The sequence below is a fragment of the Triticum urartu genome, chromosome 1 (genome assembly GCF_003073215.2).
Source record: "Triticum urartu cultivar G1812 chromosome 1, Tu2.1, whole genome shotgun sequence".
Taxonomy (NCBI): domain Eukaryota; kingdom Viridiplantae; phylum Streptophyta; class Magnoliopsida; order Poales; family Poaceae; genus Triticum; species Triticum urartu.
The window spans coordinates 491,992,433-492,011,219 of record NC_053022.1 but is presented as its reverse complement, the minus strand read 5'-3'; the positions used below and the strand labels follow the sequence as shown (position 1 = coordinate 492,011,219).

Below are 18,787 nucleotides of genomic sequence, written 5' to 3'. Positions count from 1 at the left end.
CTTCTTGTTTGGGCTGTAGGGGACACCGACATTGACTGGGAGGCTGGAAGTGCGCAGATTTATGCTGGGGATTTCCACTGCGGGTAAAGGCGCAGTCTGCTCCGGTTTTTCACCTGCGTCACTCGTGCCCGGCTTGACACCTGCATCAGTTGTGCTCCGGTCTTCCGGTTTCTCCATCACATTGCTTTTGGCAGGTGGCGGAAATAGTGCGGACGCAGGAACATAACCAGACTCGTCTCTCCTGCTCCTAGCTAAAGCCGGTGCATTGGGTATGTCTGTTGGTTGCTTGCGGGGGCTATGATGCCTAGGTGGAAGACCAGCACGCGAAACAGTCGCCTTAGCAATATCTGCACCGACAGGAGCTGGAGCTGTTGTGCCAGGACTCTCACCTGTAGATGGCATATCCTTGTGAACTGCCGCCTCAGCCGCTTCTGTCGTGGACACAGGAGTGCCACCATGCACACGCTTGGAATCAGTGTCAGATGAGCGGGAATCTTCCTTGCTTAGGTTCGTCTCGGGAGCGTCCACTTCAACGCTTGCTGATGGGGTGGCATGGCTCACAGCAGCATCCTTCATTGCCAGAAAAGTTGGCAATATTTCAGTTGTCCTGGCAGATACCGACTCGTCACTCCCCGATGTACGGATGCCTATTGTTCTAGCCTGCACATCTGCAGCCGGCGGAGATGGTCAGCCACTTGCATCAGAGTTGGTGGGAGCGGTCAACGGTGCAGCAGCAGTATTGTCGCATGGTGCCTCATGTACATCTGAGTTGCCCCTTGTTGACAACTTTGAATGCAGGCGTTCGAGCGAGTCCTTACTGATATGCTTGGCCCCGCGCGTAGTAGTCTTCTTCACCCTGCAAAGAAAATAAAGCACATGAAAAAGGTATTAAAAATGAACAAAAATATGTTTGCCTTGATAGAAATCTTAAAAAAATAAAAAACAAGTGGAAAAGCTGGTAGTTGCCATGTAAGGGGAACGTGAGTTGCCATGTGTCATAATTAGCAGTTGCCATCCAGCAGCAGTTGCCATGTTAGCCAAATTGAAGAATGATAAAAATGTCTGATCTGCCATGAATGCAATTTCAAACCTAGGTGTGGGATGAGCTCACAAGCCAACGATAAAGATGGCAGTTGCCATTAGGTACATTAAAGTTACCATTTGGCCTAGATTTCAGTTGCCATGTAAAAAACAATTGGAGTTGCCATACACTTAAAAAGGAAGGAAAAAATCATTTGGAGAACAGCAGTTGCCACGTGGGGGCGATGAAAGAAGACAATGTGACAAGCTAAACGGATGCATTGGAAAATCAAGAAAATATAGCGCTATGTCAATGAAAGTGGATGAAAAAACCTACTTCTTGACTGCATTCCTCATGTCTGGCAACACGACAGGATCCCTGGTGTTGGTCGTCGTCGTGTGAGGAGATGACCTGGTGAAAGGGGTGTCACCGGCAATGGGGGCGCCTTTGTTCAACCGAGCAGAAACACGGGTTGGCGTTGGCGCCTGTTTCTTCGTAACTGCTCGTTCACCAGCTGTCGGCTCGCTGCACGTATGAGATGGAGGAAAAAAAGGTGGCAATTGTCAGACAGCAAACTCGTTGCCGCGCTTGACAAAAACAAGTGCAAAAAAGGATGAGTCTGTTCGAAGAAAATAGACAAAGCAAAAAACTAAAATAAAATTCGAACCTCTTCCTGGCAGCTACGGGGTCGGTCCTAGACCTCTTGCCAGCAGAACCCTGCCCAACACCCTCTGGAGCCCTCCCCCTCTTTGATGGCAAAACCCCCTCGCCTCTCGCAGCCGTGTGTTGTTTGACTTTCTCCGGTTGGGGGACATCTGTTGCATCCCTGCCCTTGTTACCACCTGCGCGAACTTCAGCATGATCATCATCATCTGTGTCCTCTTGCACATTCTCCATGACATCGTCGTCATCCTTGCTGAGACCAGCATCTCCACCTAGTTCATCTTGTGTGTCAGCAGGCTCTTGGGAACTGTTGTAGTCATACCGGCCACGGCAACCGGTTGGCCGGTGTGTACGTTCTGGGACAAATGAAGTGAACTGCCTCGCAACCGCGTCGCTGTCAGAGCCACTGAGGGACGTCCACCCCTCAACCAACTTCCCGAGCAAGCCGGTCATTCCAGATGCAAACTGCCCTATTAGATGCTCAACAGGTGCCCTCGCATGTGCATGAAACAAAGAAGCATCAATGACCACCCGTATTGCAATCACTTGCACGACATCAAAAAATACTCCACGGCAAACCATAGATGTAGATCTTTTGATTACCTCGGCAGGGCAAGACGGAGCTGAGTGCACGTCCATCCACTTTCCAAAGTTTTGAGGCCCCCCAAACACGCTGTAGTCTATAGCATGCTTGGCCATCAGCTGGAAAGAACAAAAAAAGAAAAAAAGCTAGGACGTAAGAGAGAGAATGTAAGTTTAAGCACGAATGAAAAGAGTTGCCATGTGGAATGAGACATGGATACAGTACTCAGACAGTCATGGATAATAAAGGTAGTCATCTCTTATGACCCACAGACGGTTGCCTCATGCCAATTTGTAGGCATGCCGTGTGGGCAAAGAAACCAGAACTAACCTGCAGTTTTCCATATGTGGTGTCAGTAGACTTGTCTGTGGCAAGCACAGCCTTGACAGCGTTGATAGTCCACGCAGAAACAGCAAACTTGTGCGCAGGCGGCGGGCCTCCTGTCCCAGTGAAATCCATGGTGGACAGGTCAAGACAGTCGACGTACATGAGCTGATGCAAAACAATTTTAAAAAGAAATAAATATCAGTTGCCATCATGGGTACTGTGTGGAGGAAAACAGGATAATATATGTTCCCATGATAATCAAGTTGAGGTGCATGAAAGAAGAGAAGAAAAAGAAGAAGATGCCATCTACATGTGCTAATTGCCATCATAGTGTGATAGCAGTTGCCATGTTGTTATGATGGCAGTTGCCATCATAGTATGATGACAGTTGCCATACTAATATGATGGGAGTTGCCATATTGTCATTATGCCAGTTGCCATATTGTCATTATGGCAGTTGCCATCTTGATATGATCAGGTTGCCATCTTGTTATGATCAGGTTGCCATGTATGAATAAAAGTGTGTAAAAACAGTGTTCAAAGAAAGAACTGGTAAAAAAATACCATTAAATGCAGTCGACAACCCTTTTGGTACATCTTGCTTGAGAATGCATCATGCAGGAAGTCGGCAATAAACTTACACCAATTCATGTTCTTCACATTTCCCAGATCCGCCTGCACCACACAAAATTTCAGGACAAAAAAAGGTTGCCGCATCAGAAATCAAATGGAAAAAAACATCGGAAAACGCTGGCAGTCACTAGCTTTACACATGACATCGGAGCCAAAAAGATCAAAGGAAAATAAAGTAGTAAAGATGGATCATTCATCAGGATGGGGAAGCATTTGTTGCTTGGGCGAAGAGAGGTGGTCGGCGCGAAAACAGCTGAGATGAGGTACATGAGTAGCTTCATCTTGAAAACATCTCCATGCGTCGTCATGGCCTGTAGCGAATTTGCCACTGCAGACGTGTTCGGCATGGATTCAGACCCAGGAAACAAACGGGGGAACAGCGCTTCCTCGATCTCATTGTTGACCTCGTACGGGACTTTCATATGTTCACGAGGCACACCCAAAGTGCAGAACACGGATTCCTCGTTCAATGGTAGTCTTCCACGTCCCGGAATCACGAATTCCCTGGAGGCGGGGTCGTAGATCTCACCAAGCCAGTCGCATACAGGGTTGACAAGGTTCGTGCACCGGACATCCATCATAGACTGCATACCCATCTCAGCAGCAGCCCCCTTCTGATCGTCGGTGAATTTATCAGTCAACGCAGTCAGTCGTTCGTGGGAGGCTCTATTGCGAATACGTTTCTTCTTCTGCAAAAAACAGACAAAAAGTGATCAGTTGTTGCCATGTTTTTACAAAAAGTGATCAGTTGTTGCCATGTTTCGCAATGTCATGAAATTTTAGTTCGTGTCAGACGACTGCAAGCTCGAGGTGTCAACCAGTAACATAAAGCAGGAGAAAGGGGGGATGTGTGAACATTTACCTCATCACCCTCTTTTCTCCATCCAGTTGCCCGATTACGCTGTAGTGGATCCATGAAATCATCATCATCGTTTTGATGATCGCCACGAGCCATTCTGCTGAGATAGGAACAGACCAAATTATCATGGTGGAAATGTAAATGCAAGAGGTAAGCAGTTGCCACCTAACAGAAAATGTCAACTAGTGAATGCAAAAAAATAACATGAACACACACACACCCCTCCTATGATTGTCGGAAACATAAACGTGGCAAGTAAGCACGTTGATTGCATTATCAAGTAAAAAAAAGTGTGCATATGGTAAATGCACTTGAAAACAAAAAATGTTGAAGTTGCCATGTTAGCCCAAGATAGTACGATAGAAAGTCACAGAATCCTCCACATCAGAAAAACTAAGATGTAGCAGCTCACACACTGTCCTAAAAATACACCAATCAAATGTCACTTATTCAGCGGCAGAAATGTGCTAGGGTGAAATTGTCGTGCTGAAATGCAACACATACTACAACAAATCGATGAAACCACATCTAATTCAAGAATCTGAAAAATTGCCACAGTGTGATCAGATATTAGAAAGTCGTTGTGGCAAAACAAAAAAAAATTGCGCCTACAGTACAATGAATTTGCCATATTGTACTGACGGCGGCATGGCAACAGACATGATGTGGTCAGCCAAAAACTTGCCACATGCAAAGCATATGTATGGCATCTGACACAATTGATATGCAAATTTGGTTGCCACATTATGCAGCCAATTTGCCACACTGTCTTATCTGCAGAATGACAACAGACAGTGTGTTCACATTCTATTCGCCACATGAATATACTATCCAAGTGGCAACATGCACACTTGATGTGCACATTAGTTGCCGTCCAGTGCAGTTGGCTCCTGAAACTGCATTGACTACCGATTTTGGCAACAATCACAGTGTGGTAACTATCACAAATCATTCAGAAAAATTAGATGCCACAATGAAAAAGCATGTTTGTGGCTACTATCACAGTAATTCAGCAAATTTAGTTGCCACATGGAAGAGCGTGTGTGTAGCAACTATCACAGTCATTCAATAAAAATAGTTGCCCCATGCGAAAGCTTATATGTGGCAACTAAAACAGCCATTTCAGTAATTTGTTACCGCAAGGGGAAACACGTTTGTGGCAACTATCACATTTGTTCAGGGAGTTAGTTGCCACACAATCATGATAGTTAATGAAACTATCAAGTTCGCCTCATACTACAGTTTCAAAACCCAACTAACTAGATATAGGGTTCAATGGCAACTACCGCGACTTCAAATTCACCCTCAAAATTCTCCCACGAACTGACTGCAAACACAAATTCGAACCAATGCGCATCAAACAAACCGGGAGACACCTGCCCAATCCATAGGCAAGACTAGTGTGTGCCTCCGAACAGGCATAACCACACCAACGATGCCGCCGCCGCGACGAAACTGTCCAGTGCCACCAAAAACGGCTAGCAGACGACTTCGGCACCGGCGGGAACGCCGACGCATCGCCGAATCGCCTGAATCTCTACGAATCTCGATCGAGGAATCGAACAGGGAGGGAAGGGGGAAAATGCAGGAAGGGATTGCGAGAGTTGTAGCGAGCATTACCTTCAACCCGCAGGCGCTCCGGCGAAGCCGCTCCGTTCCGGCGAGCCCCACCGACGGCCGCGAACACCGTTGATTCTTCCGCCTCCGCCGTCGCCTTCTCCCCTCGCCTTCTCCTCCAATGGTTTGAAATGCGAGTGGGTTGTGCCAGTAACTGCGGTGCGGGTGAGTAAATGGAACCGTGAGGGAGAGGGGGCAGAGGTGTGCGACGTGTTTGACGTCAACCGCGATCGGAGCGTGGCGTGCGGGCGCATAGCAGTTCCACCGTACGCCTCCGAGTGGCAACCGCTGACCGCGGGATGGCAACCAACGTGCGGGCGAACTGACTCGCACACCGCACACGCGCCTCGTCCTACGTGACGCAGAAAACCGGCCGGTTTGTTCCAAGATTCGTGCACAAAGTTGTCAACGAAGATGCTTGCGTGTGGTCGGGATGGTGAACGCCCACACGTGTGGACGTTAACATTTCCGTTTACCTAATGCCTCACGAGCCTTTCGTTACTCCTTGCTTATCACGCACACAACAATGCCAACTTTTTTTTGAGGGGACGCAACAATGCCAACTAGGGCGTACTACACATACACTACCTCTATGATTGACACGGAACCAACATTCGCAGTATCACTTAACTCTAATCCAAAGCTACAAAATATCTGAGCCCAGTTGCGCTAAACAAATGACGCATCATCATTTCCAGATGGAGAGGTGCAGGTATCGGCACTGGCATGGGCCGGCGCAGCACACAGCCTCGGAGCGCAAACCGGCGACCATGTCCACCTCAATTCCAAGTGTCAGCAACCACCACCCAACGAATATAAACCCTTACTTGATAGTAATCCACGACTGTTTCCCGATGAGCACACGAGCACAGCCGAAATTGACCAGGCAAGAAATAGTACGTACATGCCAAACCCAAATGCAGTTTGCTACGTACTTTTGCATTCTCTAACAGCACTGCCAGATCTTTCACCCGGTTGGAAATGGAAAAAATATAGTGTAGCTTCGACTCGTTCACCACCCGCTCTAGCTTGCAGCAAGTTGGGAGCCGGTTGCCGGTGCCAAGAACTGCAAGTTGACAATGGCGCCGTGATTTCCTAATAAACAAGGGTGCAGGTGGCGCCTGGCTGCTGGCCGCCTGTCGTGGTTCTCCTGTATTTCAGAGCATTCTTTTTTTTTCAAAACGGAGGCATAAGCTTTGCCTCATCTATTAATTAAGAAGGAGAATAGAGTTTGTTACACACCACCCCAAATACAAAAAAAAAGGTCATTACTCTCCCGGTATTATGTTTCCCAATTTTTTCGCACCTGCGATAACCCAAAGTCTAGCCTCCCTTTTGATGATACTGAAGATGACCGGTGCCGGAGTTGATTTGTGTTGGAATACACGAGCATTTCTCTCTTTCCAGATGGTCCAGCCGGCTAGCATGGTGAGGGATGCCATGGCCTTTCTATTGAGGATGTTGCTTCCAGACATGTTTCTCCACCAATGCGAGAGTGAGTGCAAGGTTCCCCAAGTTGCCGTGTCAATCACATGAAGACCGAGCCAATTTTTAATAAGGTTCCAAATCCTGACGGTGTACCGACACTTGAAAAAAAGATGTGCTCCACTTTCTTGCACACATTGGCAAAGTGGACAGAGTCCACAATTTTGCCAACCCCTCCTGGCGAGCCTGTCGGACGTCCAAATCCTATTACGGGTTGCAAGCCACGCAAAGAATTTCACCTTTGGCGGAGCCCAAACGCCCCAAATGTAGTAGTGGAAGGTGGTGACTGTAGATCCAATGAATTGTGCGCGGTAAGCCGATGCCGGAGAATAATGCCCACTCGTCGAGTGCTTCCAAATCATGTCGTCAATTACATCTTCGCGGAGTTGCGTGTGTCGAATTTGCTCCCAAAGCTCAATAAATTGCCTAAGGTGCTCCATGGTGAGAATCATATTGAGTCTTAACTTGTGAATCCAAGCATCGTCCGCCAAGGCCTCTTTGACTTTCCAATTTTTTCGCGATGAGGCCAAGTAAATGAGGGGAGCAATGTCCTTCGGTTTCTTCCCATTGAGCCAAGGGGAATCCCAAAAAGGGGCAATGGCACCATTGCCAATTGATATGATGGTAGAGGCATAGAAGAGGTTGATGTCCACTTTGTCGCATGGGTTCCCCATACCCACCCAAAGCTTGTTTGTTTCTTTCCACTCGTACCAAAGCCAACGTAAGCGCAATGCCCGAGCGAACTTGTCGAGGTCAAGCACACCAAATCCCCCAAGGTGTTTTGGACGGCACACAGTAGCCCAATTAACCTTGCACTTGGCACCCGTGATTTTTTCTGTTCCCGCCCAAAGGAAGGCCCTCTGGATTTTGTTGATGCTCTTTATGACCGGTGGCGGGATGATAAGCGGAGTGGCATGGTAGATGACTTGCGAGGTGAGAACGGATTTGACAAGGGTACCACGACCCGTAGTGGTGATGTTTTGCCCATCCCAAGGGACAAGCCTTGTGGCAACCTTGTCTTCAAGGAATTGGAAATCTGCTCTCTTGAGTTGCCATATGGAAAGGGGTAGGCCCAAATACCGGATGGGAAAATAAGCTCGGGTTGCCGGCAAATTATGTAGGATCTCCCCCAGATTGCGGTTACCACACCGAATGGGGACAAAGGAGCTCTTTTGGAAGTTTGTCTCTAATCCGGTGACCTCACCAAAACAGCCCAAGATGGATGAGAGGTTGTCAATATCTTGCTTGATGGGAGCCATGAACACCATTGCATCGTCGGCATATACTGAGGTCCTACACACAACCCCACGGCCTCTAATCTTGTGAAGCAACCCATGCCTAGTGGCCAAGTCGAGAACTTGTTGGAGAGGGTCAATGGCGATGACGAACAATAGGGGTGAGAGTGGGTCTCCTTGGCGAAAGCCCTGGCCGTGCTTAATTGGGGGGCCAGGAACACTATTGAGTAGGATCCGAGAGGTAGATGTGCAAAGTAGGGCCGCAACCCACTCACGAAACTTTCTAGGGAAACCTCTCCGTGGTAGAAGATCAAGAATGTATCCCACCGCACGGAGTCAAAAGCCTTCCGAATGTCAAGCTTGAGAAGGATGGATGGCGTTTTGCTTTTGTGGAGCCGACGAGCAAGGTTGCGCACGTACATGAAGTTGTCATGAATACTTCTCTTTTTGATGAAAGCACTTTGGGCCTTGGAGATAAGGTTGTCCATATGAGGCCCAAGACGGATCGCAAGCAACTTAGCAATGATCTTGGCTATGGCATGAATTAGACTAATAGGCCTATAGTCACCGATCCCCTCTGCCCCATCTTTTTTGGGCAAGAGCACAACGTTCGTCGAGTTAAGCCAATGAAGGTTGGTAACATGGAGGTTACCAAACGTTCAGAGCGTTCTGATTGCTCAAGGACGAGGACAATCGGTGGCTTGCTGTGCAAGAGCTGGATCGGTGATTATTTTACTAGTGGCACCTGGCACGGTCTGACTCGTCGACTAACATTGCGGTTAGGCCGGTTCGGATTATGATACATGGAGTGCGTGTTGGAGTTTCTGAAAGTGTGCTGTACCATTGGTCTCCACTTTTTTTTTATGTTGATCGCCTTCGCCTCTTCCGAGTTAAAACCAGCAGTAACACAATTTTGTGAGGGAACAATGTGGTATCTCATCGGGGCATGCGGGCAGGGTGTAATGCTCGGGTACATTTACTTATTTTGGTTCCGAATGGGGTACATTTATTTATAGCTCCTTTTTATTCAAACAACAATAATTCAGACGTGTGGGCGTGACGAAATAAGCGAATTGCTACTGCTTTAATAACCATTTACACATCCCTAGTTTGGTATCCTCTAGTCTGCAATAGCTGGCTGGAATTAACAGTCGCCAGAGCCGGATTCCACACTGCTAGGATTAGTTTAGCACCTGTCAGTTTACCACTTGTTAATTAGTGAAACGTTATTAGATTAACAACTGTAATTAGTGAAGAATTGTTTTCACCACCGAACAGGTGTCTTTCCTTCTTTCTCTTCTACTCCCTCCGTTCCGATTTACTTGTCGTGGTTTTAGTTCAAATTTGAACTAAAACCATGACGAGTAAATCCGAACGGCGGGAGTAGCTGTAAACGACGCCCCTTCGAGGCGCTCCTTCACCATGTACTTATATATATTCATCATGTCAATGAAATCTACAACTGTTGGTTCATTCAATCACTTTTACATTTAACACGCACAATACCGTAAGTATGACCCCCGGTTTGTTCGGCCGACAAAAACGTCGCTCAGCAGCCAAATTTTCACGAACCGGCAACGAAGTACCATCATATCTTACCCTCCCAAAAGTTGCTCCCAACGAAGTTCCCCAGAACGATCATCCAACGCATGGAGTAAAACTTGCCTGATTTAACCAAGGGTTTGAGGAGCAACACCATCCCGAGTTTATGATAGATATTACTCCCTCCGTTCATTGTTGCAAGTCGTTTCAGACAACTCAAAATAAGTTGTTTTGCACATTGTCTGAGATGTCTTCAAGGTCTTATAAAAATGAACAGAGAGAGTATTTGACTTAACTAGATAGTATCATTTGACCTGATCCTATCCTGACGCAACGCTCTCGAGTTAGGCCGTGTGGCAGCATCAGCTGCATCCTTTGACCACGAACGTACCACACGTTTATTACCACTCCTTGTCACTGGCAGGCCAGGCCAGTAAACCGGTGGCGAGTGGTAATCACCAGCTAATCTCCGAAGCTTGCCAGCAAGATACGACGTACAAGTCCTCCGCTCGCGTGCACGGCCGGCGGAAAGGCAGATGTCGAAGCGCCTGCGCGTGGACGCGTGTCACTTCGACCAGATTTGGAGGTCGACGTAAACGGCCGACCTGTATACGGCGTCACGTACGTCTGCTGCTCCTGTCATGTAGCGTGCTGGGGCGCGCGGGTTCGTTGCTTCCGGAGGAAGGTGGCGGCTGCAGCCTGCAGGTGCGGTGCTGGATGTCGGCGTTAACGTGTGACAAGCTGGTAAGTATAGATAGATAGCCACTGCGCACGTCGTGAAAGCGACGGTCGAATGGCCATCAGCGAGGGGAGGCATCGGCGCGGGTGTCGACGCCGACGTGCCGCCAATCGGGAATATCGGGAAGCAATGGTGCGGGTTGCGAGCGTGTGTGTGACATGGTGTTCGAGTGTTCGAGTGTTCGATGTAAACTATGGTTTAGTGGGCTAGTGGCAGTGTAATTGGCTAGTGTGCCCATGGCCCATATGATCCATTCGATTCGAGCCACTTGCGTGTGTGATGGTCCCTGTTTTCTTTCAACTCCTGGAACCATATACTGTCTCCAACTATAGTTAGACTCACCACGTACCGTACGTGGTGGGGTGGCATCTCGGCGCCGCTCCCCTCTCCACTGTCTACTGCATGCCAGTACTGATTTACATTAAAGCATCTACAGCCAGACGCCTTAAACTCGTCTTAAATATTCGGATTGGGCAGGTGACCCATTCAGCGACCAGTCATAAAAATTCGATTCAGATAGACTCCTCAAACGTCCGGGCTGACCGACATCCCTCATAACCAGCCTAAATATGAGACGGATATGGACGCACGGGCGATGCTCTGGCAGGCCGCATAGTGCCTAGCTCGGCTATTTAATTAAGCCGGCCGGCGCCGCCGCCGCCACTTTCCACTCCCCATCCGCCACCACTAGTAGCCATGCTGCCTGGTAAGGAGCTACCTATATCTAACGCCGGAGCTCCGGCTACAGGTCTTTGAGCAGATCCGGACAAGGCGCAAAGCCCAAATCGCTGCGGGGCTACCTCCGGGTGTAATGTATCCGGAGTAAGACTTGAAGGAGGAGGAGGATGATGACGAGGTTGAGGAGCCAGAGGAGGATGGGGAGGAGGGGGCGCTGGGGACGCGGATTTGCAGGCGGAACAGCAGGCCATCCACGATTAATTCCCTCCGCTCGGAGTCGGATGCGGAGGCCAGACAGCATAGTCGGCAGGAAATGGAGGTGGAGCACACCGCAGAGGAGAAGGAGATGCTTGACTACATGGACGAAGTCGAGGAGGAGCCGGAGCCCTCCTACGTGCCCATCCATGCGGCGCATGGCATCGACGTCAAGGTCGACTCCGATAACGGATCATAGCTAGGGTGTTATAGTATGTAGGTTTATTTTATATGATTTGTATGGATTTATAGGATAAAATATGAGACGCGGACGCAGATGAGCAAATATGAAGTGTGGCCGGTCAGTGTCCGCGGACGCGTTTGGTCATATCCACGGCCTTTTGAGGGGTCTAATTTGCCATCGCGTTCGTGGACGTTTGAGGGCTGTAATTGGATGATTCATCCGGAACCCCGATTCATCCATGTCTTTCCTTTTTCGAGGGAACGATTCATCCATGTCTTACGAAGCGACACACCGAACGAACTAGACCTTATCTTTCTTCTTATTTTGCGGGTGAAACTAGACCTTATCAGCATTGGATACCTGGTCCTGGGCAGATGCGGGTCTCAACCAATCCTTGGTTAGCATTCCTTGGCTCCTTCCTCATGGCACACATGCACTAGCTCCATTATTTCAAATCCCCAATACTACAAATATCTGAGCCATACCTGGTCCTGGGCATATGCAAGCCTCAACCAATCCTTGGTAAACAAACGGCGCCTCGTCATTTCCAGATCAAGAGATTCATCAGGTAGCCATCGGCACTGGAACGAGCCTAGCTTGATGCGCGCACAGGTGACCATGTCCGCCTCAAAATTCCAAGGGTGCAGTGCACCCACCGCCTGATTAACCAATGATTTCCTCCTAGTCGACAACCCACGACTATTTCCCAAAAATTACACGAGCGGTTGCGCACAGCGGCGACGATTGACCACGCAACACATACCGAATCCAACCAAAACGCTCTTTGCTGCATTTTGCGTCTTCCTGATTATCAGCTGCTGGTGATAATATCTCTTCTCCGCTTTCGTTAGATAAGGATAAATGACAGAACGGCTATGAATCCTTCGCCAGCCGCCGCACCGGCGGTGGCATTATCCGTTGTACGTTCTTGCAGCATGATCGGAGCTGGCCGCCCGTACTAGGAGAACTGCGAGGCAGCAAGTTGGCAAGCCTGATTGCGTGATGGGACATGGGAGCTGGCCGCCCGTACTAGGAGAATAGCAAGGCAGCAGGTTGGCAAGCCCTGGTGGGCACCCAGATTTCTCGTCCGGCGTGCCCGGGATGGCACCGACACGCACGGTCCGTTTGATTTCCTGGCTCGTGGACGCGGCCAATCGGTGGAATAGGTGCTTATTTTACTCGTGGCACCTGGCAGCCTGCCGAAAATGGACTGCATGTTGAAGTCGCAAACCTATTTTTACCGTTCCCGGGATGTACCGGTGGTTCTGCAACCAATAAAATCCTGCCACCTCAAAAGTAGTCACAAGTTGTATCTCTGTATTCCTCATATATCTTCATTTAACCTCCTGTATTTCACCAGCTGGACCCCACCCACATGATTTGACCAGCTGGGCCAACCCACGTTATTTCAGCCACGGCCCTCGCTTTACACGTACGCTGAAGCCAGTCTCACTTCACACACACACACACACACACACACACACACACACAGTAATGTCAGCTTATTTTTCAAAGGATAAACCTCTCTCATTTTAAATTGATATGAAATCTGTTAAAACATATATGAGAATTTGAAAACTTGTTAAATTCATTTCAAATAAAACTCTTTCAAAAAATGCAACAACGCATTGAAATGTCAGTTTCACATTTTTTGTCCACAGCTCATCTACAAATAGCTATTTCAATTAGTATCTAACTGAAATAGCATTTCAACTCTTTCAAAAAGCATTGCAATCATTTTCATAAATATATAACACTTCCACCAGCTAAAATGATCTGGTTTCACCACATTGAAATATAAATTTCACATATCTTGCACAAACCATTACACTTAAATTAGTTTAACAACTCGTAATACCACATTGAAATATATTTCTGGAAAGGAATTACATATTTTTCAGGAAAGTAATTTCACATATTTCAATACATATCTCACTGATATAACAAGTTACAGATGTGACAAATAGCAGTTTCATATATTTCAAAAAAGTAATTTCATTTATTTTCACAGAAATTAGTTTCACAACTTGTAACAACACATTGAAATATATTTCAGGGAAGTAATTTCATATTTCCCAATACACATCTCACTTAAATAACAAATGCCAGATAAGAGAAACGACAGTTTCATATAATTCAGAGAAGTAATTTCATATATTTTCCCAGAAATTAGTTTCACAACTTGCAACACCGCATTGAAATATATTCCAGGGAAGTAATTTCTCAATACATATATCACTGAAATAACAAGTTACATATGTGACAAATAGCAGTTTCATATATTTCAGAAAACAAATTTCATATATTTTCACAGAAATTAGTTTCACAACTTGCAACAACACATTGAAATATATTTCAGGGAAGTAATTTCATATTTCCCAATACACATCTCACTTAAATAACAAATGCCAAATAAGAGAAACAACAGTTTCATATATTCCAGAGAAGTAATTTCATATATTTTCGCAGAAATTAGTTTCACAACTTGCAACACCGCATTGAAATATATTCCAGGGAAGTAATTTCTCAATACATATATCACTCAAATAACAAATGACAGATAAGAGAAATAGTTGTTTCATATATTTCATAGATCTAATTCCATATATTTTCAAAGAAATTAGTTTTGCAACTTGCAACAACACATTGAAATCCCAGTTTCACATTTTTTGCACATCTCAACTACACATAGCTATTTCAATTCAAATCTCACTGAAAATCATTCAATTCTCACTTCGACATATTGAAGTAATCCAGTTTCACCAGATTGAAATATAAATTTCACATTGTGCCACAAACCATTTCACATTACTTTGTTTCACAACTAGCAACACCGCATTCAAATATATTACAGGGAAGTAATTTCATAGATTTTGGTCTCTTTCAAAAAACTACAACACATGCAATCTGTCACAAACATTCAAAAATCCTGAAATTGAAGTAGCAGAGGAGGCCGACGATCTGGTGGTAAAGAAACATAGAGTGTTCAAATCATGCTAAATAAATCAGAAATCATGAAATACATATGGAGAGAGGTTAGGGGAGATGGGATTCATTACTCACCAGATCCGGTGGTAGTCAGGCTTGGTGTCGCCGGATCCGGCGACAACCTTGTGTGATGACCCGTCATGGTGCCCGTGCTGAACGGAGACACCAACAGCGACCACGGCTGCCGGGGCAGCCAGGATGTCGGTGGACGGGCTTCTGGTTGGCAGGATCGAGGAACCTCGCCAGATTAGCCACCCCCCGACGGCCAGTGGATCCGGCCCCCGCTCCTCGTCGGCCTCATGGTACCGTCGCGCCGCCGGCGGCCTTCTATGTGCCCCCCATGGTAGGTGCCGGCAGTGGAACCCGAATCCGGTGCCGGATGTTGCTGGAGAAGGTTGATCTCGCGGCGGCCATAGTCGGGATTAACCACGGAGCCCCATGGAACGAACTGACGAGAGATGTGGTGGGGAGAAAGGAGATCGATGCGGGAAGGAGATAGCGGTGTGGGGTTGATATCCTCTCTTTCGTGGGGTCCATCACGTATTTGCAGTTGTATACAGCTTGTATCCTGGAATTGAGGTGGAAATAAAAAACTGGTAGGGTCCACCCGCACGGATCTAGAAGCACCGAGGGATGGTGGATTGAGCACCGGTACATCCCCGCTCCGGTAAAAAAACTTATTCGATGTTGAAGTTGATACACTAGCCCTTTTTGGTTTGTTTTGTTTTGCCTTGCGTGTTGAGTCTGAGCCTTGTATGGTGTGCATGCTTTGTGTGAAACGCAGGGAACACATATTAGCAGCTCGAATTTCGAGGCTCATAATTTAACGAAGCATGCTTTAACTCTAGGGATAGACCGCCATGTTTGGTTAAGTCACCCCGGTGATCTTTGGTTTGTTTCTGTAAACATTGTGACGACTTAATAAAGCTTTGCGATATTGTCTAAAAAAACATATTTGCCAAGGGATAATACTCCTCTCTTTTTTCTTTCGAATCGTAATACTATTCTTTTAATTATAGGGTTCGACACATCAACTAATTTAATCACCCCCTAAAAAGTGAGCCCTGCGCTACACATATGCTGGCAATCGAGTGTACCGTCACGCCAAACTCAAAGCTTCCATTGCAGTTAATAATCTATCTGAACCCCAACAAGCTACAATTGTTAAAGGGTTGTTGAACATTACGCAACAACAACGGGTCAACTCATAAACCCCTCAGGTGTTCCATCATGTTTTCTGCTAATTGTTCTAAGCCAGTGGCTAATGAGGTTAAGAGGATTCTGGATATTACAAAAGAAGTTTTTGAACCAAAATACCTGAGAGTTTTTGTGCCTAGGCTATTTCCACCTATGTGATGAGTGTCTTTAAATTATCTGCTTCTGTTTGTGATAAATTGACACACATGATGATGCAGTACTGGTGGGAATAGGTAAAGGGAAGAAGAATATGGCTTGGTTCAGTTGGGGAAAATGTGTCTCCCAAAGTCTACAGGATGCATGGGGTTTACATATATGCATGCTTTTAACTAGGCCATGTTAGCTAAACAGGTGTGTAGGTTAATCGATAACTCTGATAGTATGTTTGCTCATCTCCTTCGGGCAAAATACTATCCCAGCGGAAATTTACTGGATATGATTTTTTGGGCAACTCTTCCTCCATCTGGAAAGGTATTGAGCATGGACTACAACGGTGAAAAAAGGTATTATTTGGAGGACCGGTGATGGGTCCCAGGTGCGCACGTGGCGGGATCCCTGGATCCCGAGAGGACATGATCTAAGATCGGTCAACTCAAAGAGAAATTGTCGGTCTAACCGAGTCTCAATTTTTTTGTACATCCATGGTGGTTGGAATTTCGAGAGGCTCCAACGGCATTTTTGGGATGTAGATGTTTAGCAGATTTTGAAGATGTGTAGTTCATCATGGAACCGGGCACACTTTCTTGCATGGTTCCTGAAGAAATCTGGACGGTTCAGCATGAAGAGTGCATATTATTTGGCTAATAAAGAACATGATGAGTGTGTCGCCGGAGGAGTGTCAAGTACAAACCTGGAGGGCGATCGCTCTCTCTGGAATAATGTTTGGCACGGAGGGTTCCATTGAAGATGCGTATTACCGCTTGGAAACCAGCAACCGACGCATTTCAACGGACCAAAAAAAGGTTTAGAACCACCTAAAAACTCTTGGTCAATGTTGGGTGTGTAGACGAGATAATGAAGGAACCTATCATGCTCTAGTTGAAAGATGTGTGTGGCAGACCATGAGCTCTATTTGGCCTTTGCCACATGATGATATTCTAAATTTCTAATTGATAACGAAAAAGAATGGCTCTTACACATTGTTGCTGCATGCAATCCTCAAGGTCGGGACATGGCAATTCTTCTTATATGGAGGATTTGGAAACTAAGAAACGATGTGGTGCATGGTAAGGATGTACCTCCAGTTGAGACCACCGGGGAATTCTTGGATAGCTACTGCAAGTCTCTGGACTTAGCTAGGAATCATAGCTTGGATGAGATTATGAAGGGAAAAATATTGCCAGGAGAAGAGGCACCACGCCAGATGGTGAAGCAGGTGGTGCCGCCTACCCCTTGGCCCCCGCCTCCGATGGGGTGGACAACGCTATCGGTCAACGGCTCTTTCTCCGGTCAATATGGTTGTATAAATGTTGGAATGATCTTGCGTCAGGAGGATGGCTCGGTTATTTTGCTGCATACCAAGTTATTTTTAACTACAATGAGGCACTTGAGGTGGAGATACATGCACTGATGCAAGGTATGGCCCTAGAATTGTAACATACTAATAGGTTAGTGATGGTTCAATCTGACTCCTCGGAGGCACTTTCAATCCTCTCAGGCGATAACTTATCTTGTTCTGCACATGGACACTTAGTAGCTGAGATCTAGTCGATGTTGGTTGATAGGGAGTTTACGCCTCAGAAGTTTAGTAGAACTCAAAATAGGGTAGCAGATTGTATAGCAAATTATAGTCGTATCAAGTTGTGTGTTGCGGTATGGATGAGTACATGTCCCCCATGTTGTGAGAATATAGTGTCTCTCGATTGTGACCCTATGAACTTGGGATAAAACTCCCATCAGTTTCGCAAAAAGAAAAAAAATTGATCTGAACCTCGATGTGCTACAAAACTTTAAGTTACACTCCATGTAGTGAGGAGTATCAGATACTAGTATCATGCATGTGATACTATTGTATGATACCACCTCTGCAGTGCATAGTGTCATGCTAGTTTAGTATTAGATGGCATCATTTATTGGTTTGCACGCCACATAGTACCACAACATTTATTAGGATACAGTATCATGATAGTATGGTATTAGCATTTTATTTTTGCTTAATTAATACTACTAGCGAATGAGCATATGATAAGGAGAAGATTAATGTTACATGCAGTTTTTATATAAATGCCCAAGATATTATTTATCTACCTCCTTATCAAATACTTGTCCATACCTGGAAGGCGGGGGGTTGTGACATTAATGGTATCCTTAGAAAAGAAAAACCAACTGTCAATTAAGTCCATGTGCTCCACCATCCATCCTGTAAACTTCACAGCTTTTAAAGTATAGAGTGTGCATGCATGAGTGTTTTATGTGTTTGATGTTTGTGTGTCAGTAGCTATCATGTGACATATGAACATTAAACTGGGGTTAGGTGATTCCATGCACTAGTTTTTTCATTGCACTTAGATATGTAATAAGTACTTTGAATTCAAAGAAATATGTCCAAATAAATTACTTATGCATGGTACCATTGTAAAATGAGACCATGTGCAAAGACACATAGTTCCACTCCACGGAAAACTATTACTTGCTCATAGCTTTTCTTTTGATTGTTAAAGTAATCAATGCCCATGGTCCTTCCTTTATATTTGTCTTCTTTTCTCTACGGAAAGAAGGAAGGATCATGGGCAAGAAAATGGTAGACATGACAATAAGAGCCACCGCGAACCAACCTGTGGT

General features: G+C 46.1%; 1 long non-coding RNA gene across 1 annotated transcript; it reads right to left on the bottom strand.

The window, feature by feature from the left end:
• Window positions 1-14,564: 14,564 nt before the first annotated feature.
• Window positions 14,565-15,322, bottom strand: LOC125536330. The gene is made up of 2 exons (XR_007294989.1): window positions 14,885-15,322; window positions 14,565-14,782 (listed from the first exon to the last, which is right to left on the bottom strand). It is a non-coding gene; the product is annotated as an uncharacterized LOC125536330 (long non-coding RNA).
• Window positions 15,323-18,787: the final 3,465 nt, after the last annotated feature.